This window comes from Neovison vison, chromosome 5 (assembly GCF_020171115.1).
Source record: "Neovison vison isolate M4711 chromosome 5, ASM_NN_V1, whole genome shotgun sequence".
Taxonomy (NCBI): Eukaryota; Metazoa; Chordata; class Mammalia; order Carnivora; family Mustelidae; genus Neogale; species Neogale vison.
In genome coordinates, this window is record NC_058095.1 from 79921702 (window position 1) to 79948407 (window position 26706).

Here is a 26706-nt window from a genome sequence, read left to right on the forward strand (position 1 = left end):
TTGCGCGCACCTCTTTTCAGAGGCGGCTGTGGGTTGGGCGCGCGTCTGGGGCACTGAGAACGGGGCGCTGGTCCGTAAGCCACAGGCTGGGCTTTTGCGCGCCTCTGTCCGGGGAAGAGTTTCGCGCGCGGGCAGCTTAGACTTTGAAACAATGGCGCAGGTCAAGAAGCGCCCCTGGGCCTTAGTAACCCAGGAGAGCTCGATGGACGTGTGTGCGCATCTCAAGCTTTGTGGTAGGGCTAGCACGCGTTCTGCAGACCAGCGCAGCTCCCATCCCCTCACAGGAGCCGGAACCCACGGGCTCTGGGGCGCGCTGGCGGCTTAGGGACCAGGAGCTGGTTTCTCCGCCGCACTCTCTCTGACTCCGCGCCAGGGAGGCCGTCTGGGACCGGGGACTTAAGCCCCTGTCCCTAGCCGCCCCGATTCCCACAATTTCCCCCTGCAATCCTTTGCTCTTTTGGAGTGCTTTCAACCAGTCTCCAAGTTAATGCTGGTCCCCAGACGCAGGGCACTCTCGCTCGTATTGGGGTATTACTTTCCCACCGGTCGCCTCTGGTGGCTCCCTCCCCCTTTGGTTTATCTTCTGATATCAGTCCACCGTTCCCATTCCACTTTACCTGCTCACTGGCGTCTTATGCCCCTGTAGAGATCCAGACGTGTATAATTCTGATCTCAGGCTGATTTCATGGGTGATCAGAGTTCTTTGGTAGGTAATCAGCTCACTTTGGGGTACCAGCTGAAAAGACGCCTCTTCCTAGTACCCCGCCATCTTGTCCCCCTCAATCTCTGCTCTTTAATTAGAGTATTTAGTCCGTTAACATTGAACATGGTGACTGATGTGGTTGAGTTGGCCACCTTGCTGTTTTCCCTTACTTTTTGGTACCTTTCTCCAGTGTTACCTCTGTTTGGATTAACGAATTATTGCTAATAATGCCACATTTTCTCCTCTGTTGGTTTTGCACCTGTATCTTTTACTAATATTTTAGTGGTTACCAAGAAACTGTGATGCACATCTTTAACCCACCCCAGTGCTCTTTGTGTCTGACCGCTTCACAGCATAAGACACCTCCACGTTAGCTCTACTTACTTGCCCCTAGTTCTGTGCTGTTTGTGCTCTTATAACATCTGTCATAAACCCCACAATAAATAATTAGTGTCTCCTTATACTATTAAAAGTCTTTCTTACGGAGTACAAGAAATAGTCTTGTTTCCCCACATATTTGCTTTCTCTGGTGTCTCTACACCTGTCGCTCAGGCAAAAATTAAAGACCACGATGGCGCCCATTGCCGTGAGTAGTCGCCGGAGGGTGCTGTCTGCTTCGCTGGAGAAGTGTGGGCGCCGCACCCTGTACGGAAGAGTCTCGCAAATGTGTGAATGAAAAGCTTATGGTCCAGCCTCGGTCATCTGTCTCCTAGAAATAAAATGTCACACGAGGGTAAATGTGTATGAATGTTGTGGCCACACCGTGGTAGAGAGCTGGACACCAGGAGAACGTCCATTAGTCAAGGATGACTGAGGAATCAGGAATAATTCCTATTGCGGAATATTGTACAGTTGTTGAAATTTGTAAGTTAGGGTTCTAAGAATTGGGATGTTTCTCACAAGGTTTTATGTTATTAAAAAAGCCAAAAAAAAGTGTCACATCCTTCTCAAATAACTTTGTCAAAAGAACAACTGTGCGTGTGTGTGAGTGTGTGCATGCGTGTAAATACATGGCATCTTAATCTGCCTTTTCCCACTCCAAAGTTTATCTTGAGAAAATCGTCATGACAGACAAAATGATATTTTTTAAGAAAGTTCGTCTTAGGAGCGCCTGGGTGTCTCAGTGGTTTAAGCCTCTGTCTTTGGCTCAGGTCATGATCTCAGGGTCCTGGGATCGAGTCCCGCATTGGGCTCTCTGCTCAGTGGGGAGCTTGCTTCCCTCTCTCTCTCTGCCTGCCTCTCTGCCTACTTGTGATCTCCCTCTGTCAAATAAGTAAATAAAAATCTTTTAAAAAAAGTTCATCCTAACATAATTTGTAAAAGTATAAACTGGAAATAGTTTAAGGGTACCAAACTAGGAAATCAGTTAAATTATTTATGATAATTCACAGAATATTACCAAATGTTAGGAAGTGGTATTTAGAAATAATTTAACAAGGAGGAAAAATGTTAGGAATATAATAATTGAGTGTTACACGCAACTAATGAATCATTGGATGCTACATAGAAAACTAACGGTGTATGGCATGTTGGCAAATAGTACTTAATAAAAAAAAAAGAATTTAATAAGTGGGACACATATCACAAGGCAGAATTTCATGATCCCAGTAAACACTCTGTATGCACATGCTACGTGTACACTTAAAAGGGGGCCTGGGGGTGCCTTGGTGGCTCAGTCAGTTGAACATCCAACTCGTGGTTTTGGCTCAGATGATGACCTCAGAGTCGTGAGGTCGAGCCCTCTGTCAGGCTTGTGCTCAGCAGGGAATTGGCTTGAAATTCTCTCGCTCCCTCTCCGGCCCCTCTCCCACGCAGTAGTGCTCTTTCTCACTCTCAAAATAAATAAATCTTAAAAATAAAGCCAGAGTGATGCCTGGGTGACTCCATTAAGTGTTTGCCTTCGGCTCAGGTCATGATTCCAGGTTCCTGGTACTGAGTCCTGTGTCGGGCTCCTTGCTCAATGGGGAGGCTGCTTCCTCTCTGCATGCTCTGCCTGCCCCTCCTCCTGCTTGTACTCTCTCTCTCTCTGACAGTAAATAAAGAAAATCTTTGGGAAGAAAAGCCTGAAAAAAATATAAATGATAACTTGTTAACCATCATTATTTCTGACCAGTGGGTGAGAATACAGATGGTTTTAATTTTCCTCTGTGTACACTTGTGCTTCACATGTTTTCCAAAGAACATGAATTATGTGTATGTTTAGGAAACTTCTTTAAAAATGCACATATTGGGACGGAGTTGCTGCATTGAACTGGAACACGGGCTTGGAGGTTCTGCCACCTCCAGTGGACTTCTTCCAGACAAGCCTCTTCTGACAGAAAGTAGAGACTGGGCAATGTGTGGTCTCAAGCTCCCCTTTTGGGTCCTGAGAAGTCTATATGAGCAGACTCGCTGTCCAAGTCAGACCATGAGGGTTGGACCTGGCCCCTGGCACCTTCTGGAAGTCTGCCCAGTTCTGTCCTCCAGTCTGAAGAGGTCCAGAGAGCATGAGGCCTAGAAGCAGGTCTTCTTTCTCTTGGGGCCAGTCACCACTTTCAGAAGGAGTTGCTGCTGATCAGCATCAGTCACCAAGTAGACACTAAAAGTGCATTTTTCTTACTTATTTGATGTCCTTCCTAGGATGCAAATAATTTTGTACTAGAGATGAAAAGGGGAAGTGGAGTAAGGGTGAGATCCCTCGATCCTGCTGGTGAAGATGACCCAAATTGTGTGATTAACCATGGTCACGTGGCTCTTCATTTGAAACCTTCCTGATAACCAAAGGTTACAGGTTGTTAGGATGGACACGGAGAGAAGCCCCACAGTCATCCTCTGTTCTTCCCTTGGTTTTGAGCAGGAGGGAGAAGGTCACGTGGAATGTGGTGACCGGGAGCAGCTCCAGGAGGGTGTGCAGCCAGAAGAGTTCATGGCCATTTCAGACTATTCTGTGCTGACCAGACGCAGGTAACCCTACACACTTGCTTACAGGCAGGGGCCTCGGACCTTGGGTCCATGTTTTATGGATTTGGCTAAATGGCATGCTAGATGACAGAATCAGATAAGAATTTTGAATAAGTCATACCAAAGTTAAGTAAAGAAGTATTCAGATGTTTAGAGCCAAATGAGACCTCTGAGTGACCCTTCTTTTCCCAGCCTAACAGATTCTGATGCCAAGCCTTAGGTGTAAGATATCTGGGTGAGGAATGGGGGAAGGAAGCACCTGTTGCAGTTTCTTTTTAGAAACCTTGATTTAGAACCTATTCTAGTTAATAAACATTAAGGCTATAAAATAAAAATACCGACTTGAAGATGGTGACTCAGATGGTTAAGCATCTGCCTCTTGATTTCAGCTCAGGTCATGATCTCAGGGTTGTGAGGTCAAGTTCAGCACTGGGCTCCATGCTCAGTGCTCAGCGGGGAGTCTGCTGTAGGTCCTCTCTCCCACTCCCTCTGGCCTTCCTCCAACTCCCACTCTCTCTCTCTCAAATAAATAAAACTTTAAAAAAGATACTGACTTGAATGTAGTTTTTTCTACTCCAGTAAGTGAATCAGCTGCCACATAGCCGAGTTATAGCAAAGAGGCGATAGAGAAATTTTTTCTTAAGTTGATCAAAAATGTTTAATCTTTTCTTTAAAAAATATCAGTTATGCTGTGCTTTCTTTCATGTAGATGTTTCACAAAAGTCTCTCAGTGTTGGTATCATTTTCAGAAATTGTGAGTTTGTGTAATTACCCATTGAGTCTTTTTTAAAATAGCTGATTTGGGCTCCAATGATGGGGGGCTTATCACTGAGCCATTATTGAAATACCAACTGCAGGTTTTTCTTGAATTTTGACTTCTTTATATGTTTTTATCCAGCTCAGCTTTTTGAGAGGAGAAGAAATTCTCTTCCTGAGGCAGACAACTGCTGATTGGTGGTGGGGTGAGCACACGGGCTGCAGTGGGTATGTACTTGCAAACCACCTCAGGAAGCACCTGGAGGATTGTGACCCTGAGGACATGTGGCAGGACGAGGAGTACTTTGGCAGCTATGGAACGCTGGTATGGCTGGGGCTATGGAGGTGGCGGTTTCCTGCCTCAGCTTTCAAGTTAGCTTCAGCTGGGCTGCTCCTCTTCATGGCTTAGCACAGGGTGCGCAGAAGTTTTCTTTGGCTCAGCAGGGCATGTGGCTCCTCGGCTCTGCCATCGTGGTGCGTGAGTGGCTGTAAGACCATGAGGAAATGAGCAAACCCTATCCCTAACCAATTAAAAAAATGTGAAAGCCATTCTTAGCTGGCAGACCCTACAAAAGCATGTGGTGGGCTAGAGTGTCCCATGGTGGTTTAGAGATGTTATCTGAACAATGAGATGTTGAACTTTTCTCAATATTTAAAATAAAGTAACACATTTTATTTTAAAAATAAAATACAAAAATGTTACATAAACCAACAATAATAACTCTAAATAACTAGCTTATTAGTTTTTTTAAAGTTTTTCCCCAGTTAGGACAAAGACCCATAACTGTATGGTCCAGGTAGCCCCTGTTTACATCTTAAAGCTAGACAAAAACTGATGCGTGCTGAATAAACATCACAGGCGGGATGTTGGGTGAAAGAAGCAAGATATGAAAGAATAACTTTTGATTCAGTTATGTAAAGTTAAAAAGCAGTGTAGGAAGATGTTTATGAAGGGAAGCGACCAGGTAGCTGGTTCTCTGGGATTTAGGATGGTGGTTCCTGTTGCCAGGGCATCTGGTGGCAGCAGCCTTAAAAATAACAGCCGTACCAACAAAGAGGGCTTCTTTGGGAGAAGCGGAGGAACCACAGGGCAGGACAAGTGCCCCGTGGGGAACTGAAGGCCAGTCTGGAGAACCAAGGCCAGGAGGCTTTTCGTTAGGAAGGGGGAGTGGGTGGGGCTGTGTGGAAGGAACGCCCTCTGGAGGGCGGCGGCTGCTTTTCATTGGCGAAGTGCGGCAGTTTCTCATTGGCTGGACTGTTCCTAGGCCAAGAAAAGCTCTTCCGCCTGCGGGGGTAGTAAAGCTGCTTCCTTTCAGAGTCCGCCGTGGTGGACGGGTAGTGGGCAGCACTGAGCCGGCCCAGCCCTTGTGGCGTCCCTCTCCGCGCTCGGTGAGGTTGGCTTTCCTGGCTACAGGGCCGAGCTGGGAAGGTGTGGGGTGCCGGCAGGCATCTGCTGTCATTGCATGAGTGTTCGCTGGGTAACCCACAAGCTGCAGGGCCCTTTCTCATGTACGTTTTTGGTAGGTGTGTCCCATTTCATGGTTCAACGTGTTACAGTAAAGGAAAACCCCTTGATGTATGTATACGATTAGAGCTTTCAGACTTATTTTTCTGAAAGATTTTATTTACTTACTGATTTGTCAGGAAGAGAGAGTGTGCACAAGCAGGGGGAGCAGCGGGCAGAGGAAGAAGCAGACTCCCGCGGGGCAGGGAGTTCGATGTGGGACTCGATCCCAGGACCCTGGGATCATGATCCGAGCTGAAGGCAGATGCCTAACTGAGGCACTCAGGCATCCGTAGAGCTTTCAGACTATCAAGAGCATCTTATTGATTTTAAAAAGGCCCTATTGGTGGTTTGCTTGATTAACAGCTTTGCCCCACGACAAGCAGTGCTCTAATGGGTTTTCTCTTATAGAAATCTTGCTAAATTTCTGCTAGAATTTCTCTTGGGTAAATTTGTAGGGTGTATGTGTTTTTTCACTTTGGCGGGTTTTGCCAGTTTCCCCTCCAGAAAGATTGGCAACTGTATACCACCAGTGTATATGAATCCTCGTTTCCCAACCATACATCACTAAAGCAAATACAGATATCTCATCTTAAAGGTGAAACATGGTATTTCTTGATTTTGATTTCCATTTTTAAAGTCAGATTGGTCATCTATATTTTGTTGGACTTTTCTATTTCTTCTTTTTTTGGTAAACTTTCATATAATTTGCTCATTTTTCTTTTTATTTTTGTCAACTTATATGTACACCTTAGCAACCTAGTTCTGACTTTCTGTCAAGGTGGACTATTCAGGTAGGATGGCTGAATATTGATTGTGTCTCCTCTGACCCTCAGTCTTTTGTTTCTCAGTGCTGAGTGTCTTTGTGACACTCATGGGCTCATGAAGGCCCTGTGCAGACTTCCTATCTGTGCTGACGAGGTCCGGGTAGCTTCAGTGTCTGCCTTGCAGCCAAACTATATCTACACTGGGTGTTCTGCAGCTCGAGACCTGAAAAGTGGGGCGTGGGGGCCAGTGTTGTGGGTGCAGCCTTTCTGGGCTCTGACTTCCACCCATGGTTTCATGAACCATTTGGAGGACCCTTTCTCTTTTTCTCTGGGGATTGGCGTGATTCCCATGGGGTTTTATGTTATGTTGGGTTTCATGTGTTTTCTTCCCTCTGGACATGGCTGGAGACCTTGAGCTCACCCCTGTGGGTTCGTCAGCTCCCTCCAGAGCTGTAGTTTCATGAGGGGCCAGGGTGCCTCCTCTGGCATCTCTCTTGGTGGATACTTGGCGAAGTGGTAACTGGTGGGGAATTTGGTGGTTCCTCCTGTCACCAGTGGGAGCAGTGGTCAGGAGGGCAGTGTCTGCTCCACTTTCTGAGAGGTCTACCGGCCTGTGTGCTCATCCGGCTCTTGGGGAGGTACAGGGTGAAGCTGTAGGTAGCATCACACTTAACTGAAAGGATTCCAGAAAATTCCATTCCATTTCTTCACTGTTGTGTTTTTATATGCCAGCATATTTAGGTCTTCGGGATTTGTGTTTTTTTATTCTTTGTTGCTTGTATTTTTAGGCATGTGTGGTGGGCTCAAGGGGATTATTAGCTCAGACTCTGATCTTCCTTCTTAAATCAGAGCTCAGCACAGTTCATATTACAGGCAGTGATTCCTAATGTGTATTTCCTCTAGAAACTTCACTTGGAAATGTTGGCAGACCAGCCGTGGACAACTAAATACCACAATTTATCATGCAAAATAAAGAATCCCTGAAAGATAAAGTGATTCTGGATGTCGGCTGTGGAATGGGGATCATCAGCCTCTTTTGTGCCCACTATGTGCAGCCTAAAGCCGTGAGTAAGAAACAGCTCTCCTTCAGTAGCTTCAAGCTGAGTCTGGGGATGTGTCATTCGCATGCAAAGGCATCATGTTGGTGAAATGGGCAATGTGTTCTTGTGGGCTGAGCCTGTCGGCGGTCATGACCTCAGCCTGCTGAGTCACCAGCAGCACCGAGTAGAGTAGAATAGAGCAGAGAATATCGGAGTTGCGTGTGGTAGGATGTTTTTTGTAACATGCTTATCAGCTAGAGGAACACGTGTCTGTGTGCTGGGGCTGGGCCGCTTGTGTAGGTCACTATCCATGTGTTATCCCTGCACCAAGCAAGGACCACCTGGCAGGGACAGGACAGACCTCTCTCCATGATGCATGCTGGGGTCCTTTCTCCTCTTCCCTGCAGAGCATGTGTGAGGCTCCAGAGTTGAAGCCTCTGAAATGCCCCTGACACAGGTGGGTGAAATTCTAGTTTATACGGGAAACTGCAGGAAAGTGATCACTGGAATTCAGATGGTATCGGAACCAAGACGTAACACTCAGGACCTTCCAGTGACAACCTGGGCTTGAAGCTGTCTCAGCCGCTTGTACCCTTAAAGTCCGATCGTTCTCAGGGTGGTGTGGGAAACTCTGGAGTATGTGGCTGTGTGTATGGGAGCTGGGTCACAGGGTCTGGTCCACAGGGCCTCTGCGACGGGTACCCAGTGTGCATGCAGACTCTTCTGTCCTCCGGCAGTCCCCATCTGTTTTAGGTAGAAGGTGGAGTTAATATGGGAGGTAGCTCCCTTGTCAGGGCTCGTCTGTTGGAGATCTGTCCTTGCTATCCAGCACACCTCTTTCCTTCTGTCGCTGTTTTCTTTGAGGCTGCCTCTGGCTTGGCTGGAGCCTTGGGCCCAGGGAGAGTGGATGCCAGCCTGCTCTGTGGGTGGGACTCTTGCTGATGGTCCTTCTGTGACATGCAGATGTATGCAGTGGAGGCCAGTGAGATGGCCCAGCTCACAGGGCAGCTGGTCATGCAGAATGGCTTTGCCAACATCATCACTGTGTTCAAGCAGAAGGTGGAGGATGTGGTGCTGCCAGAGACGGTGAACGTGCTGCTGTCCGAGTGAATGGGGACCTGACTGCTAGTAAGGGGCACCGGGCCACAGGGGATGGCCATAGATGGCCTCTGGGTCATGCAGGATGGCCGTGGGTGGGCCCTGGGCCATGTGGGATGGCCGTGGATTGTGCCAGGGAAGTGCAGGTTCCATGGAGGGGTGTGGACTGGATCTGGAGGTGCTGTTGTGAGCAGAACATCTTGGGGAGAGCCATGGCTGTCGTGCTGAATGAAGCCATCTGGTGGTTGTCAGGGTACTGTCTTCTGTTTTGTGCCGGATGGCCATGAGCCACGACTCCCTGCCATCCGTGATGTGGACGGACCTTGAAGGAATTATGCTAAGTGAAGTAAGTCAGACAGAGACATATTTTATGGTCTCATTTATACATGGAATCTAAAACCAGCAACACAAAACTCGCCCATCAGACTCCTAGAAAAAGAGATCAAATATGTGGTTAGTGGAGGGAGGGAGGGTGAGGGGAGAAAGAATTGGAGGGCTGTGGTTGAAAGATACAGACTTTCAGGTACCACACAGGTGAGCACTGAGGCCGTCACATACAGCACGGCAACCGCAGTGACACTGCTGTGAAATGCATGAGACAGTCTTACCAGAGGACCGTCGAACCTCGAACAACATGGGTTTGAACTGTGTGGGCTCTGTTATACATGGGTGTTTTTTTTTTTTTATAAATATAGGACAGTGCTTTATGATTTTAACATTTTCTTTTCTCTAGCTTACTTTGTCAGAACGCAGTACACAATACAAATAACGTAAAATGCCTGTTGACTGTTTATGCTCCTGTTAAGGCTTCAGGTCAGTGTAGCCTATTAGGAATCTAGTTTTCGGGGAGTCAAAGGTTCTGTGTGGATTTTTGACTGTGTGGGGTGTCAGTGTCTTAATCCCTGCTTGTCCCAAGGTCAGCTATAGATCTAAGGGTTGTTTTTTTAACTATTTTTTAAGATTTTATTTATTTATTTGACAGAGATCACAAGTAGGCAGAGAGGGAGGCAGAGAGAGAGGGGGAAGCAGGCTCCCTGATGAGCAGAGAGCCTGATGCAGGGCTGGATCCCAGGAGATCTAAGATTTTTTATCACAAGTTGAGGTTTTTCTATCTTTTCAATGTGTCAGTAGGAGGTGATAGATAACCCTGTTGTAATCGTTTAATGATGTATGTAAACCAAATCACCAGTCTGTACACCTTCAACTTGTAATAATCTTAGAGAAAAGCCATAGGTTGGTGGAATTAAAAAAAAAAGCACAAAAAAGCAGCTACAACATGAATCCAGTTTTGTTTTTAAAAAATCATACATACTGGTGCCCTCGGTTAAGTGTCTGGCTCGGTTTGGGCTCATGTTGTAATCTTAGGGTTCCGAGACCGAGCCCTGCACTGGCCTCCATGCCGAGCGTGGAGTCTGCCTGAGACTCTCTCCTCCTCTTCCCCTGTTCCTTGAGCACTTGGGCTCTCTGTCTCTCCAATGCATAAATTAAAAAGAAAATCATATGTAGCCATGACGTTGCTTTAGTTCCTGGTAAGACGGAGTAAAGCACACCCCTCCCTGTCTGTCCCATGTAATGCAGCTTTTGGTCCAAGACAGGGCTCAGGGAGACGCTGTTGCAGGACTTGGAACGACATATAGGAGCAGGAAGGCTGTGAAGGAAGACCAGGGTTTGAAATACACTGAGCTGGTCTTGATTTCATTGTTATTCTTCCTCTGGCTCTCTCCCCCCAGACACAGCTTCAGAAATTTAGATAAAAACATCCATTCTTCTGAAAACTGCAACCTTCCCTACTAACCCACAATGAAGTAGTTAACCTGAATAATGAAATAACTAGTAAAGATATTGAACTTACAGTTGAAGACCTTCTGAAGAGAAATCTGTAGCCCTAAATTATTTCACTGGTGAAATGTATGAACACATTCTAGGAAAGAATAACACCAGATCTGAACAGTGTCTTTCAGAAAATAGAAGAGGACAGATTTCCCAGGTCTCTTGGTGAGACCTGCATGACCTGAATACCAAACCCTAACCAAAAACCCAACCCAGTAACCCTTGTTCATAAATGCAGAAGTCCTCAGGAGTACTAGCAAGTGTAACCCCGCAGTACACAAAAGGAATAACATTCTAACAGAGAAGAGGTTATCCTTGGAATTGAAGGCTGGTTCAGTATTTAAAGGTGAATCTGTGGGGGATGCTTGGGTAGTGGCTCAGGTGTTGGGCATCTGGCTTCAGCTCGGGTCATGATCCTAGGGTCCTCGGATGGGGCTCCCTGCCCAGTGGGAGGCCTGCTTCTCTCTCTCCCACTCCCCCTGCTTGTGTCCCCCCCTCTCTGTCTCTCTATCTCTGTCATATTAAAAAATAATCTGTGTAATCTACATAAACATATGAACAGTTTACAAGATAAAACATGACTCTATCAGTTAATGCACAAAGGGTTTGGCGACATTCAAAATATTTTTAAAATTTCTGCTGAGATTTCTTCTTTGATCCTGTATTTTTTTTTTTTTTAGAAATACTTTTTCATTTATCCACTGTTGTTTGATTATCCAGCTATCGTTCTGTTCTTGATTTCAAGTTTAACTCTGTTAAAACTGTGGTCTGAGAGCAGACATTTTATGATTTCTCTTCTTTTACATTTGTGAAGATGTGTTTTATGGCCCAGAAGGTGTGTCTCTTGGAGAGCACTCCGTGGGGACCCAAGAAGGAGAGAACGTGTCTCTTGGAGATGTTCCATGGGTGCCCGGGAAGGAGAGAGCATGTTTCTTGGAGAGCGCTCTGTGGGAGCCTGAGAGGGAGAGAACGTGTTTCTCTTGCTGAGTTCTCTGTGGGAACCTGAGAAGGACAGAACGTGTCTCTCTTGCTGAGTGCTCTGTGGGAGCCTGAGAAGGACAGAATGTGTCTTACAGAGAGTGCTCCTGGAGGCTGGGAAGGTGGTGTATTCTGCCCTTGGATGAAGCAGTTTGTAGATGTGCAGCACATCCCAGGGTAGATGGTGGTGGTGAGTTCACCATGTCCTTGCAGAATTTCTGCCTGTTGGATCTGTTCTCTGGGACAGGGCCTCCGGCTTGCAGCTCTCTTTGTTTTCCCCTCACACATGGTGCTCTGTTGTTAGGGTGTATAAAGTCTTGTTGGAGAATTGACCCCTTCGTCATTAGGTTATGCCCCTTTTTATCTCTGATAACTTCCTTCCTCTGAAGTCTGCTCTGTCTGAAATTAACAAGTTACTCCTGCTTTTTTTGGATCAGTGTTAGCATCGCATGTCTGTCTCCGCCCATTTACTTTTAAATTCTAAATATCAGTATATCTATCTGTTCATTTTATTATTAACTTAAAAAAATTCAGTAATTTGTATACACCATGTGGGGCTCGAACTCATGACCCCGAGATCTAGAGTTGCACACTCTTCTTACTGAGCCAGGCGGGTGCCCTGTCAGTGTATTTGGAATTTCTTAGAGACATCACCTAGTTCAGTATTAGATTTTTTTTTAATTTTTTATTTTTTATTGTTTTATAAACATATGAATTTTTATCCCCAGGGGTACAGGTCTGTGAATCGCAAGGTTTACACACTTCACAGCACTCACCAGAGCACATACACTCCCAATGTCCTCGGTCTTTGTTTTTGAACCACTCTGATAATCTCTGTGTTTTAATTGGTATATTTAAAACATGGGCATTCAAAGTGTTTGTTAATATAGTCAATTAATTTATACACCATATTGTTACTGTGTTCTATTTGTTGTTCTTTGTTCCTGTTTTTTTTTTTCTTACACTCTTTTTCTTTTTATGTTTTTTAAGCAAATAAATAAAGGGGATAATGAGCATAAATTAAGGCTGAGTAAATTTAATCCCCAGAAGTGTGTTGGTTTAGAACCTGACGTGAACATGCCTTGATAATGTAAGCAAGATTCGTATTTTCATAAATTGATGTTATATTCACTTTGTAGACCATTTACAGCTTTTAAAAAATATTTCTCAGTTGTAATCTCTCTTGAAGTTAACTTTTTAATTTTTAATTTTTAAAATTTATTTTCAGGTACCAGAATTCACTGTTTATGCACCACACCCAGTGCTCCATGCATGATGTGCCCTCCTTAATCCCCACCACCAGGCTCACCCAAGCCCACACCCACCTCCCCTCCAAAACCCTCAGATTGTTACTCAGAGTCCACAGTCTCTCATGGTTCATCTCCCCCTCCCATTTTCCTCAACTCCCTTCTCTCCATCTCCCCATGTCCTCTGTGTTATTCCTTATGCTCCACAGTAATGAAACCATATGATAATTGACTCTCTCTGTCTGATTAATTTCACTCAGCATAATCTCTTCCAGTCCTGTCCATGTGACTACAAAAGTTGGGTATTCCTCCTTTCTGATGGAGGCGTAATACTCCATAGTGTATATGGACCACATCTTCCTTATCCATTCATCCATTGAAGGGCATCTTGGTTCTTTCCACAGTGTGGTGACCATGGCCATTGCTACTATGGACATTGGGGTAGAGATGGCCCTTCTTTTTGCTACTTCTGTATTTTTGGGGTAAATACCCAGGAGTGCAATTGCAGGGTCATAGGGAAACTCTATTTTTAATTTCTTAAGGAATCTCCACACTGTTTTCCAAGGAGGCTGCACCAACTTGCTTTCCGACCAATAGGGTAAGAGGGTTCCCCTTTCTCCATATCCTCTCCAACACACAGTTTCCTGTTTTGCAAATTTTGGCCATTCTAACTGGTGCAAGGTGGTATCTCAGTGTGGTTTTGATTTGAATCTCCCTGATGGCTAATGATGATGAACATTTTTTTCATGTGTCTGTTAGTCATATTGTAGGTCTTCATTGGAGAAGTGCCTGTTCATGTCTTCTGCCCATTTTTTGACATGATTATCTGTTTTGTGTGTGTTGAGTTTGAGGAGTTCTTTATAGATCCTGGATATCAACCTTTTTCTGTACTGTCATTTGCAAATATCTTCTCCCATTCCGTGGGTGGCCTCTTTGTTTTCATGACTGTTTCCTTTGTTGTGCAGAAGCTTTTGATATTGATGAAGTCCCAAAAGTTTATTCTAGCTTTTGTTTCCTTTGCCTTTGGATACATAACTTAAAAGAACTTGCTGTGGCTGATATTGAAGAGATTACTGTCTATGTTCTCCTCTAGGATTGTGATGGATTCCTGTCTCATGTTGAGGTCTTTTATCCATTTAGAGTTTATTGAAGAGATTACTGTCTATGTTCTCCTCTAGGATTGTGATGGATTCCTGTCTCATGTTGAGGTCTTTTATCCATTTTGAGTTTATCTTTGTGAACGGTGTAAGAGAATGGTCAAGTTTCATTCTTACATATAGCTGTCCAGTTTTCCCAGCACCATTTATTGAAGAGACTACCATTTTTACACAGTATATATTTTCCTGTTTTGTCAAAGATTATTTGACCATAAAGTTGAGTGTCCATATCTGGGCTCTTTACTCTGTTCCACTGGTCTATGTGCTTTTTTTTTTTTTTTAAATTATTATTTATTTATTTATTTTCAGAAAAACAGTATTCATTATTTTTTCACCACACCCAGTGCTCCATGCAAGCCGTGCCCTCTACAATACCCACCACCTGGTACCCCAACCTCCCACCCCCCCGCCACTTCAAACCTCTCAGATTGTTTTTCAGAGTCCATAGTCTCTCATGGTTCACCTCCCCTTCCAATTTACCCAAATTCCCTACTCCTCTCTAACACCCCTTGTCCTCCATGCTATTTGTTATGCTCCCCAAATAAGTGAAACCATATAATTGACTCGCTCTGCTTGACTTATTTCACTCAGCATAATCTCCTCCAGTCCCGTCCATATTTCTACAAAAGTTGGGTATTCATCCTTTCTCATGGAGGCATAATACTCCATAGTGTATATGGACCACATCTTCCTTATCCATTCATCCGTTGAAGGGCATCTTGGTTCTTTCCATAGTTTGGCGACTGTGGCCATTGCTGCTATAAACATTGGGGTACAGATGGCCCTTCTTTTCCCGACATCTGTGTCTTTGGGGTAAATACCCAGGAGTGCAATTGCAGGGTCATAGGGAAGCTCTATTTTGAATTTCTTGAGGAATCTCCACACTGTTCTCCAAAGAGGCTGCACCAACTTGCATTCCCACCAACAGTGTAAGAGGATTCCCCTTTCTCCACATCCTCTCCAACACATATTGTTTCCTGTTTTGTTAATTTTGGCCATTCTAACTGGTGTAAGGTGATATCTCAATGTGGTTTTAATTTGAATCTCCCTGAGGGCTAATGATGATGAGCATTTTTTCATGTGTCTGATAGCCATTTGTATGTCTTGATTGGAGAAGTGTCTGTTCATATCTTCTGTCCATTGATGTGTTTGTCTGTTTCGTGTGGGTTGAGTTTGAGGAGTTCATTATAGATCCCGGATGTCAACCTTTTGTCTGTACTGTCATTTGCAAATATCTTCTCCCATTCCGTGGGTTGCCTCTTTGTTTTTTTTGACTGTTTCCTTTGCTGTGCAGAAGCTTTTGATTTTGATGAAGTCCCAGAAGTTTATTTTGGCTTTTGTTTCCTTTGCCTTTGGAGACGTATCTTGAAAGAAGTTGCTGTGGCTGATTTCAAAGAGATTACTGCCTATGTTCTCCTCTAGGATTCTGATGGATTCCTGTCTCACGTTGAGGTCTTTTATCCATTTTGAGTTGATCTTTGTGTACGGTGTAAGAGAATGGTCGAGTTTCATTCTTCTACATATAGCTGTCCAGTTTTCCCAGCACCATTTATTGAAGAGACTGTCTTTTTTCCACTGTATATTTTTTCCTGTTTTGTCGAAGATTAATTGACCATAGAGTTGAGGGTCCATATCAGGGTTCTCTACTCTGTTCCACTGGTCTATGTGTCTGTTTTTATGCCAGTACCATGCTGTCTTGGTTATCACAGCTTTGTAATAAAGCTTGAAATCAGGTAAGGTGATGCCGCCAGCTTTATTTTTGTTTTTCAACAGTTCCTTAGCGATTCGGGGTCTCTTATGATTCCATACAAATTTTAGGATTATTTGCTCCAGCTCTTTGAAGAATGCCGGTGGAATTTTGATCGGAATGGCATTAAAAGTATAGATTGCTCTAGGCAGTATAGACATTTTAACAATGTTTATTCTTCCGATCCAAGAGCATGGAATGGTCTTCCATCTTTTTGTGTCTTCTTCAATTTCTTTCATGAGTGTTCTATAGTTCCTCAAGTATAGATCCTTTACCTCTTTAGTTAGGTTTATTCCCAGGTATCTTATGATTCTTGGTGCTATAGTAAATGGAATTGATTCTCTAATTTCCCTTTCTGTATTTTCATTGTTAGTGTATAAGAAAGCCACTGATTTCTGCACATTAACTTTGTATCCTGCCACGCTGCTGAATTGCTGTATGAGTTCTAGTAGTTTGGGGGTGGAGTCTTTTGGGTTTTCCATATAAAAAATCATGTCATCTGCGAAGAGAGAGAGTTTGACTTCTTCATTACCAATTTGGATACCTTTTATTTCTCTCTGTTGTCTGATTGCTGTTGCTAGGACTTCTAATACTATGTTGAACAAGAGTGGTGAAAGTGGGCATCCTTGTCTTGTTCCTGATCTCAATGGGAAGGCTGCAAGCTTTTTCCCATTGAGGATGATATTTGCTGTGGGTCTTTCATAGATAGATTTGATGAGGTTCAGGAATGTTCCCTCTATCCCTATACTTTGAAGCGTTTTAATCAGGAACGGATGTTGGATTTTGTCAAATGCTTTTTCTGCATCAATTGAGAGGACCATGTGGTTCTTCTCTCTTCTCATATTAATTTGTTGTATCACATTGATTGATTTGCGAATGTTGAACCATCCTTGTAGCCCAGGGATGAATCCCACCTGATCATGGTGGATAATCTTTTTAATGTGTTGTTGGATCCTGTTGGCTAGAATCTTGTTGAGAATCTTAGCATCCATATTCATCAGTGATATTGGTCTGAAATTCTCCTTATTGGTAGGGTCCTTGCCTGGTTTGGGGATCAGGGTAATGCTGGCTTCATAGAAAGAGTCTGGAAGTTTCCCTTCTGCTTAAATTTTTTGAAACAGCTTCAGGAGAATAGGTGTTATTTCTTCTTGGAAGGTTTGGTAGAATTCCCCAGGGAATCCGTCAGGTCCTGGGCTCTTGTTTTTTGGGAGGCTTTTGATCATTGATTCAATCTCGTTATTAGATATCGGTCTATTCAGGTTGTCGATTTCTTCCTGGTTCAATTTTGGTAGTTTGTATTTTTCCAGGAATGCATCCATTTCATCTAGGTTGCTAAGCTTATTGGCATATAACTGTTCGTAATAAATTCTGATGATTGTTTCTACTTCCTTGGCGTTAGTTGTGATCTCTCCCTTTTCATTCATAATTTTATGAATTTGGGATTTCTCTCTTTTCTTTTGGATTAGTGTAGCCAGTGGCTTATCGATCTTATTGATTCTTTCAAAAAACCAGCTTCTAGTTTCATTGATACGTTCTACTGTATCTCTGGTTTCTCCTTCATTGATCTCAGCTCTAATCTTGATGATTTCCCTTCTTATGTGTGGAGTTGGTTTGATTTGTTGTTGATCCTCCAGTTCTTTAAGGTGTAGAGACAGCTGGTGTGTTCTGGATTTTTCAATTCTTTTGAGCGAGGCTTGGATGGCTATATATTTTCCCCTTAGGACCGCCTTTGCTGTATCCCATAGGTTTTGGATCGAAGTGTCTTCATTCTCATTGGTTTCCATGAATTGTTTCAGTTCTTCTTTGATCTCCTGGTTGATCCAAGCATTCTTAAGCAAGGTGGTATTTAGCTTCCAGGTGTTTGAGTTCCTTCGGAATTTTCCTTGTGATTGAGCTCCAGTTTCAAAGCATTGTAATCTGAGAGTATGCAGGGAATAATCTCAGTCTTTTGGTATTGGTTGAGTCCTGATTTGTGACCCAGTATATGGTCTATTCTGGAGAAGGTTCCATGTGCACTTGAGAAGAATGAGTATTCTATTGTTTTAGGGTGGAATGTTCTGTATATATCTATGATGTCTATCTGGTCCAATGTGTCATTCAATGCTCTTGTTTCTTTATTGATTTTCTGCTTCGATGATCTGTCTAATTCTGAAAGAGGCGTGTTAAGATCTCCTACGATTAGTGTATTCATATCAATATGACTCTTTATCTTGATTAACAGTTTTCTTAAGTAATTGGCTGCTCCCATATTGGGAGCATAGATATTTGCAATTGTTAGATCATCTTGGTGGATAGTCCCTTTAAGGATTATGTAGTGTCCTTCTGTATCTCTGACTACAGTCTTTAGTTTGAGGTCTAATTTATCTGATATGAGAATCGCTACCCCAGCCTTCTTTTGAGTCCCATTGGCATGAAAGATGCTTCTCCACCCCTTCACTTTCAGTCTGCGTGTATCTTTAGGTTCAAAATGGGTCTCTTGTAGACAGCATATGGATGGGTCCTGTCGTTTTATCCAATCTGCAACCCTGTGCCATTTTATGGCTGCATTTAGGCCTTTCACATTGAGAGTGATTATTGATAGATAGGTTTTTATTGACATCGAGTTACCTTTGAAGTCTTTCTTTCTGTAGACTGTCTCTATATTTCTGTTCAATGCTATTCTTGGGATTTTTCCTCTTTTATAAAACCCCCCTTAATATTTCCTGCAGTATCGGCTTGGTGGTTGTATAGTCTTTTAAGTCTTGCCGGTCTTGGAAACTCTTTATCTCTCCATCCATTTTGAATGTCAGTCTTGCTGGATCAAGTATTCTTGGCTGCATGTTCTTCTCATTTAGTGCCCTGAATATATCTTGCCAGCCTCTTCTGGCTTGCCAGGTCTCTGTGGACAGGTCTGACGTTATTCTGATGGGCTTCCCTCTGTAAGTAAGGAGCCTCTTTGCCCTGGCGGCTTTCAAGAGATTATACCTACAATTATAATTCCTCAATTTGACTATCAGGTGTCGTGGTGTTTTTTTGGAGTGTATAATCTTGGGTGGAGACCGTTCAGCCTCTAGTACATGAATGCTGGTTTCATTCGCGAGATTCGGAAAGTTTTCATGAAGGACTTGTTCCACGATATCTTGTAGACTTCTTTCTTTCTCCTCCCCTTCCGGAATTCCAATAATTCTGATGTTGGAATGCTTCATGGCATCATTTATTTCCCTGATTCTGCTTTCGTGGGATCTAAGCTGTTTGTTCCAGGCTTCCTCCTGATCCTTTCTCTCTATCTGTTTGTCTTCCAGATCACTAATTGTATCTTCTGTCTCAGTTACCCTAGATTTGAGAGAGTTTAGATTAGATTGGAACTCATTGAGAGCATTGTGGACCTCCTCCCTGGTAGCTTTAAGCTCCGCCCTAACATTGTGAACATCCTGTCTGGTCGCTTTCAGTTCGGCCCTAATCAATTCTGTTTGGTCACCCATGGCTTTCTCCAACCTAGCTATTGCCTGGATAATTGTTATCCTGAATTCTCTTTCTGACATATTGTCTATGCTGATAGCCGTTAGCTCTGTTGCAGAAGGTCCATCCTCTGTATTTTTCTTCTGTTGGGCATTCCTCCTCCTAGTCATTTTGGTGGGAGAAGACTGAACAGATGTAGCTGGATGTATCAACTCTGGTGCAGTCAAGGTGCACCCTGGAACACTTCTGAGCAATCAGGATTCCCCACCCAAACGAGAGACAAAAGAAAAGAAAAAGAGGAAAAGAAGAAAAAGAAAAACAAAAAAGAAAAAAGAGAGAGAGAGAGAGAGACAGGAAAGAAAGGGAAGATGAAGAGAAGTTTCAACCCAGATGGGCCCCAAGGTAAGATTTATGAAGTAGACAAACAAAAAGAGATAAAAAGACTGATACAATTATATGGCAAGAGAAAAAAAGAAAAATATATATATATGCAAATTAAGAAAGAACCTCGTCAAAAAGAACCACAAGTGTAAAATTTATATGCTATCAGGACAAACACGAAAAACACAAACACTGGTGGAAGAAGATGGGAGAGTTCTTATAAATTCTCAGTGTGTGCGAGGAAGGTGTTTTGATTCTTCCTGGATGTATCTTGATGTCTTTGTTAAAGGACTCAACTTTCCTAAGATAAAGGGGATTAAAAATTGGTTTATCTATATAGGTAGTAATAATTGGGAAAAGGGGATTACTTTGAAGTTAACTCTATATGAATATTAGAGGATAAAAATAAAAAGGAATATACTAGACTAAACTAAACTAATTTTTTTTAAAAAAAGGAATTCAAAAAATAAAAATGCAAAAGAAAAACATAGGTGTATGTATCAAAACGTTCAGGTTAGAAATGTATTATGGAATTTGATGTACTGTACAGCTCGCTGTGATGGTAAATAGGTTAAAAAATTACCTATGTGTAAAAAAAATAAAAAATAAAAAAAATTAAAAACATAAAAAAAAAATATGAACCGGAATAGTGGAAACGAGTGAACAATACAAGCTTTCCTATGAAGTAGTGGTGGTTCTCTTGTAGTCCTTTTTTTTTTTTCTTTCTTTCTTTGTTTTCTGGGGGAGGGTCCTGCCCCGTGGGTTGTCAGTCAATGATGTTTCCTGAGTTGAGTCCCCCCCCAAGGGGGTGGGCTCTGGGGAAACTGGTTTTTTTCAGGCCTTTGTTCTCTGGCCGTTTTTTTGCTTGGTCACTTTTTTCCCTCTCACCTTGACCGCCTTTGATGGTTTCTGTAGTATTAGAAGAAATCAAACCGCACCCTGATCTCCGTCTCAGAGAGAAGCCTCAGTCTGGGTGCAGAAGCTGAATAAATTCCCTCTTGGCCGCTGGCAGCGCAGGTTCCAAGATGCAGACCCTGGGGGCGCAGGATCTTTTGCTCGTCCCCAAAGCCAAGGCAGTGGCGGATGTCTGGGAGCTCCCGACCGCCAGAGAGGTTCCAAGCAGCAATCCCACACTGAGATTTTGCCGCCGGCCCGGGCTTGGAGTGCCCGGCTTGCGCGCACCTCTTTAAAGAGGCGGCTGTGGGTCGGGCACGCGTCTGGGGCACTGAGAACGGGGCGCTGGTCCGTGAGCCCCAGGCTGGGCTTTTGTGCGCCTCTGTCCGGGGAAGAGTTTCGCGCATGTGCGCGGCTTAGGCTTTGAAACAATGGCGCGGGTCAAGGAGCGCCCGCCAGGCCTCAGTAATTCAGGGGAGAGTGAGGGACGTGCACGCGTATCTCAAGCTTTGTGGTAGGGCTAGCGCGCGTTCCGCAGACCAGCGCAGCTCCCATCCCCTCACAGGAGCCGGAACCCACGTGCTCTGTGGCGCACTGGCGGCTTAGGGACCAGGAGCGGTTTCACCGCTGCACTCTCTGCCTCCGCGCCGGGGAGGTCGTCTGGGACCGGGAACTTAAGCCCCTCTCCCTAGCTGCCCCGATTACCACAATTTCCCCCCGCGATCCTTTGCTCTTTTGGAGTGCTTTCAACCAGTCTCCGAGTTACTGCTGGTCCCCAGGCACAGGGCGCTCTCGCTCGGATTGGGTTATTACTTTCCCACTGGTTGCCACTGGTGGCTCCCTCCCCCTTTTGTTTATCTTCTGATATCAGTCCACCATTCCCATTCCGCTTTACCTGCTCACTGGCGTCTTCTGCCCCTGTAGAGATCCAGACGTGTATAATTCTGATCTCAGGCTGATTTCATGGGTGATCAGAGTTCTTTGGTAGGTAATCAGCTCACTTTGGGGTACTGGCTAAAAAGACGACTCTTCCTACTACCCCGCCATCTTGTCCCCCTATGTGTCTGTTTTTATGCCAGTCCCATGCTGTCTTGGTGATCACAGCTTTGTATTAAAGCTTGAAATCAGGTAACATGATGGCCCCAGTTTTATTTTTGCTTTTCCAACATTTCCTTAGCAATTCAGGGTCTCTTCTGATTCCATACAAATTTTAGGATTATTTGCTCCAGCTTTTTGAAAAATACAGGTGGAATTTTGGTCAGAATGGCATTAAATGTATAGATTGCTCTGGGCAGTATAGACATTTTAACAATATTTATTCTTCCGACTCAAGATCATGGAATGGTCTTCCATCTTTTTGTTTCTTCTTCGATTTCTTTCATGAGTGTTCTGTAGTACCTTGAGTACTTTACCTCTTTGCCTCTTTGGTTAGGTTTACCTATTTGGTTAGGTTTATTCCCAGCTATCTTATGGTTCTTGGTGCTCTAGTAAATGGAATCAATTCTCTAATTTCCCTTTGAAGCTCACTTCTTTTTCTGTAATCTGTTTATCTGTTGTCTATCTTCTCTTGCATTGAGGTATAATTAGGAAATCGTAAGATAGCAAAGTGTGCAGTTTTATGATTTGGTGTTTGTGTACATTACTGACAGCTTCCCCATTGCCCCACTACCCCACTGAGTTAACACATCTGTCACCTCCCCGTTATGGTGTTGTCATCTGTAGTCAACAGTGTATATAATAGATACTCAGAGATCACTCATTTTATAATTGATAGTTTTTGCCAGTGTCTCCCTATTTTCCTCACCCCTGAGCTCCTGGAAACCACTTTTTTACCTTCTGTTTCTATGGGTTCAGTTAAAAAAATTATTTTTAGAATTTCACATGTAAGTGATAGGATGCAGTGTCAGTCTGTCTCTGTGTGGCTCACTTCAGTAGCTGAAGGCCCTCTAGCATCATCCGTGTTCCTGCAGACGGAAGGCTTTCCTCCATCCCAGGGCTGAAGGGTTCCCCAACGTGTTTGTCCGTGTCTAGAGTGTTTGTCATGTGGTCTCAGGTATGTATCTCCCACTTTTTCTTTGATCTGTTCGTCTGTCAGTGCATCTCCAGACTGTTTTCCTGTCTTGCTTATTGTGAACACAGGAGCACAGACACCTCTCTGAGGGAGTGGTTTTGTTTCCTCTGGATATAATCCGGAAGTGGGATTGCTGGGTCTCATGGTGTTTCTAGTTTTGATTTCCTGAGGGTCCTCCACACGGGTTCCCACAGTGGCTGTGCCAGTTTACGTTCCCACCATTGGTTCGAGAGCCTGCCCTTTTCTACATATTCTTGCCAGCATCTGCTATATGTTGTATTATTTTAAAGATTTATTTATTTATTTTAGAACAAGGGAGAGAGAGCACAGGGGGGAGAAGCAGGGGGAGAGAGAGAGATGCAGACTCCCCGCTGAGCATGGAGCCTGACATGGGACTCAGGCCCACGACCCTGACATCATGACCTAAAGCGAAACCAGGAGTCAGATGCTCAACCGACTGCACCACCAGGTCCTTCCACCTGTTTTCTTTTTGATAATTGACGTAAGGGGTATGATGTCACACCTCAGTGTGGTTTTGATTTGCATTTCCTGATGCTCAGTGACACTGAGCACCTTTTCATGTGTCCGTTGCCCTTTATATGACTTTGGAAAACAAGTCCCATTGTCCAATTAATTTTTTTTTTTCTGTTGGGTTGTATGAGTTCCTTGTATGTTTTGGGTTTTCACCCCTTGTTGTGTGAAACTTTATCTTTTTGTTGTTGATGAATTCCTTTGCTGTGCAGAAGCTCTTCAGTTTGATGTAGCCCCACTTGTTTATTTTTGCTTTTGTTGTCTTTGCATTTAGTGTCTCATCCAAAAAACGACTGGCACGGTCAGTGTCAGGGAGCTTATTCCCTGTGTTTGCTTCTAAGAATTTTTTTTTTTAAGATTTTATTTATTTATTTGACAGAGAGAGATGACAAGCAGGCAGAGAGGCAGGTACAGAGAGAGGAGGAAGCAGGCTCCCTGCTGAGCAGAGAGCCCGATGCGGGGCTCGATCCCAGGACCCTGAGATCATGACCTGAGCTGAAGGCAGCGGCTTAACCCACTGAGCCACCCAGGCGCCCCGAATTTTTTGGTTTTAAATTTTATAATCAAGTCTCTAATCCATTTGGAGTTAATTTTTGTGTGTGTTGTAAGACAGTGCTCCTGTTCACTCTTGGACGAGCAGCAACCCGGTTTTCACAGCGCCATCTCAATGACTTTCTACTCTCCACATTGTCTGTTCTCGGCTTCTTTGTTGAAAATTAATTGATCACATATGCATGGGGTAATTTCCGGACTCTCTGTTCTGTTCCATTGACTTATGTTTCTGTTTTTATGGCAGTACCATATTGTTTTGATTACAACAGCTTTATAATACAGTTTGAAGCCAGGAAATGTGATGTCTCCGGCTTCAGTCTTCTTTCTCAAGATTGCTGTTTTCAGTTGGAGTCTTTGGACCACTTTTCCTATTTCTGTGAGAAATGCCATTAGGATTTAGATAGAGATGGAATTGAATCTGTAGATTAAGGAGTGTAGAAAGGTAAACAATTCTGATTCTTCCTGTCCATGAGCAGGAGATGTCTTTCTGTTTGTTTGTGTCTTCTTTAATTTCTTTCTTCATTGTCTTTTTTACTCCCCTTGGTTAAATTTCTTTTGAGGTATTTTGAAATTATTATTATTATTATTTTAAAAGATATTATTTATTCATTTGACAGAGAGAGATCACAAGTAGGCAGAGAGGTAGGCAGAGAGAAAGAGAGGGAAGCAGGCCCCTACTGAGCAGAGAACCCGATGCTCAGGACTCAGAACCTGATCCCAGGACCCTGGGATCATGACTTGAGAGGAAGGCAGAGGCTTTAACCCATTGAGCCACCTGGTCACCCCAAGGTATTTTATTATTTTTGATGGAACTGTACATGAGATTATTTTCTTAATTTCTCTTTCTCATAGTTTATTGTTAGTGTATAGAAGCACAACTGATTTTTGCATATTAATGTCATATTCTGCAGCTTTATTGAATTTGTTATTCTAATGGTTTTTCTGGTAGAGTCTTTAGAATTTTCTATATATAATATGTCATCTGCAAATAGAGATAGTTTTACTTCTTCCCTTCTGCTTTGGATGCTTATTAAATTTCTTTTCTTTGCCTGATTGCTGTGGCTAGGACTTTCAGGACTATGTTGAATGAAAATGGTGAGAGAGGACATGCCTGACTTTCATGTGATCTTATAGGAAAGCTTTCTGCTTTTCACTGTCGAGTATGGTGCTAGCTCTAGGCTTGACATATGTGGCTTTTATTATGTTGTGGGATATTCTGCTAATTTGTAGATTTTTGGATTTTGATCATGGAATATAGTTGGAGTTTATTAAATGCTTTTTCTGCACGTATTGAAATGACTATATGATTTTTATCCTTCATTTTGGTAATGTGGTATATCACATCTACTGTTTTGCTGTACGTTGAACTGTGTTTGCATCCCAGAAGTAAATCCCACCTGATCGAGGATTAGGATCCTTCTAATGTACTGCTGGATTCAGGCGGCTAATTTTTGTTTGAGGGTTTTTATACACTAACAGTGTACAGTAGCTTTTGCAGTAGCCCCTAGATGTGAAATACTTAGAAAGGCAAGACATGTACAAGTTTTATAGGCCAAAAACTATAAGGTGCTGATGAAAGAGGTCACAGAAAACCCAAATAAATGGAGAGATACAGTGTTCATAGACTGGAAGACAAATTGGTAATGATGTTCATACACTGGTCTGTAGACAGAACGCAGTTCCAGTCAGGGTCAGACCAGCGTTGTATGGTGTGTGTAGACGAGCTCATTCTAAACTTTATTTGGAAAGTACAGAAACTAGAATAGTTGGTACATTTTTTTATTTAAATTTTTAATTTTTTTAATAAACATATAATGTATTTTTATCCCCAGGGGTACAGGTCTGTGACTCACCAGGTTTACACATTTCACAGAACTCATCATAGCACATACCCTCCCCACTGTCCATATCCCCACCACACTCTCCTGTCCCCACTGCCCCCAGCAACCCTCAGTCTGTATTTTGAGATTGAGTCTTTTATGGTTTGTCTCCCTCCCAGTCCCATCTTCTTTATTTTTTTTTCTTTTCCTACCCCCTAAACCCCCATGTTGCATCTCCACTTCCTCATATCACGGAGATCATATGATACTTGTCTTTCTCCGATTGACTTATTTCATTAAGCATAGTACCCTCTAGTTCCATTCACATCATCACAAATGGCAAGATTTCATTTCTTTTGATGGCTGCATAGTATTGCACTGTGTATACCACATCTTCTTTATCCATTCATCTGTTGATGGACATCTAGGTTCTTTCCCTAGTTTGGCTATCGTGGACATTGCTGCTATAAACATTCAGGTGCATGTGCCCCTTTGGAGCACCACGTTTGTATCTTTAGGGTAAATACCCAATAGTGCAATCGTTGGGTCATAGGGTAGCTATGTTTTCAACTTTTTGAGGAACCTCCATGCTGTTTTCCAGAGTGGCTGCACCAGCTTGCAATCCCACCAACAGTGCAGGAGGCTCCCCTTTCTCCGGATCCTTGCCAACATCTGTCATTTCCTGACTTGTTAATTTTAGCCATTCTGACTGGTGCGAGGTGGGATCTCATTGTGGTTTTGATTTGTATTTCCCTGATGCCAAGTGATGTGGAGCACTTTTTCATGTGTCTGTTGGCTGTGTGCATCTCTTCTTTGCAGAAATGTCTGTTCATGTCCTCTGCCCATTTCTTGATTGGATTATTTGTTCTTTGAGTTTTCTAAGCTCTTTATGGATTTTGGATACTAGCCCTTTATTTGACAGGTCGTTTGCAAATATCTTCTCCCATTCTGTCAGTTGTCTTTTGGTTTTGTTAAAATTGTATTTATTGGAAAGAGAGCGAATGAGCCCAAGCAGGGGGAGGGGCAGGTTGAGCGAGTTGCAGGAGGAGGGAGAGAGGGAGAAGCAGGCAATGGGGGACTCGATCCCAGGACCCCGAGATCATGACCTGAGCCAAAGGCAGATGCTCAACCCACTGAGCCCCCCAGGGACCCCAGTGGATACAATTTTTAAAAGAAGAATAAAATTTGAAGATTTACTGACTTTAAAACTGACTTTAAAACTTAGTGTAAAGCTGTGTGGTAAAAACAGTGT

At 43.4% G+C, this 26706-nt stretch overlaps 1 pseudogene; it reads left to right on the forward strand.

The window, feature by feature from the left end:
- Positions 1–1274: 1274 nt before the first annotated feature.
- The window catches only part of LOC122907403, a 33809-nt pseudogene continuing 8377 nt past the window's right edge, over positions 1275–26706 (forward strand).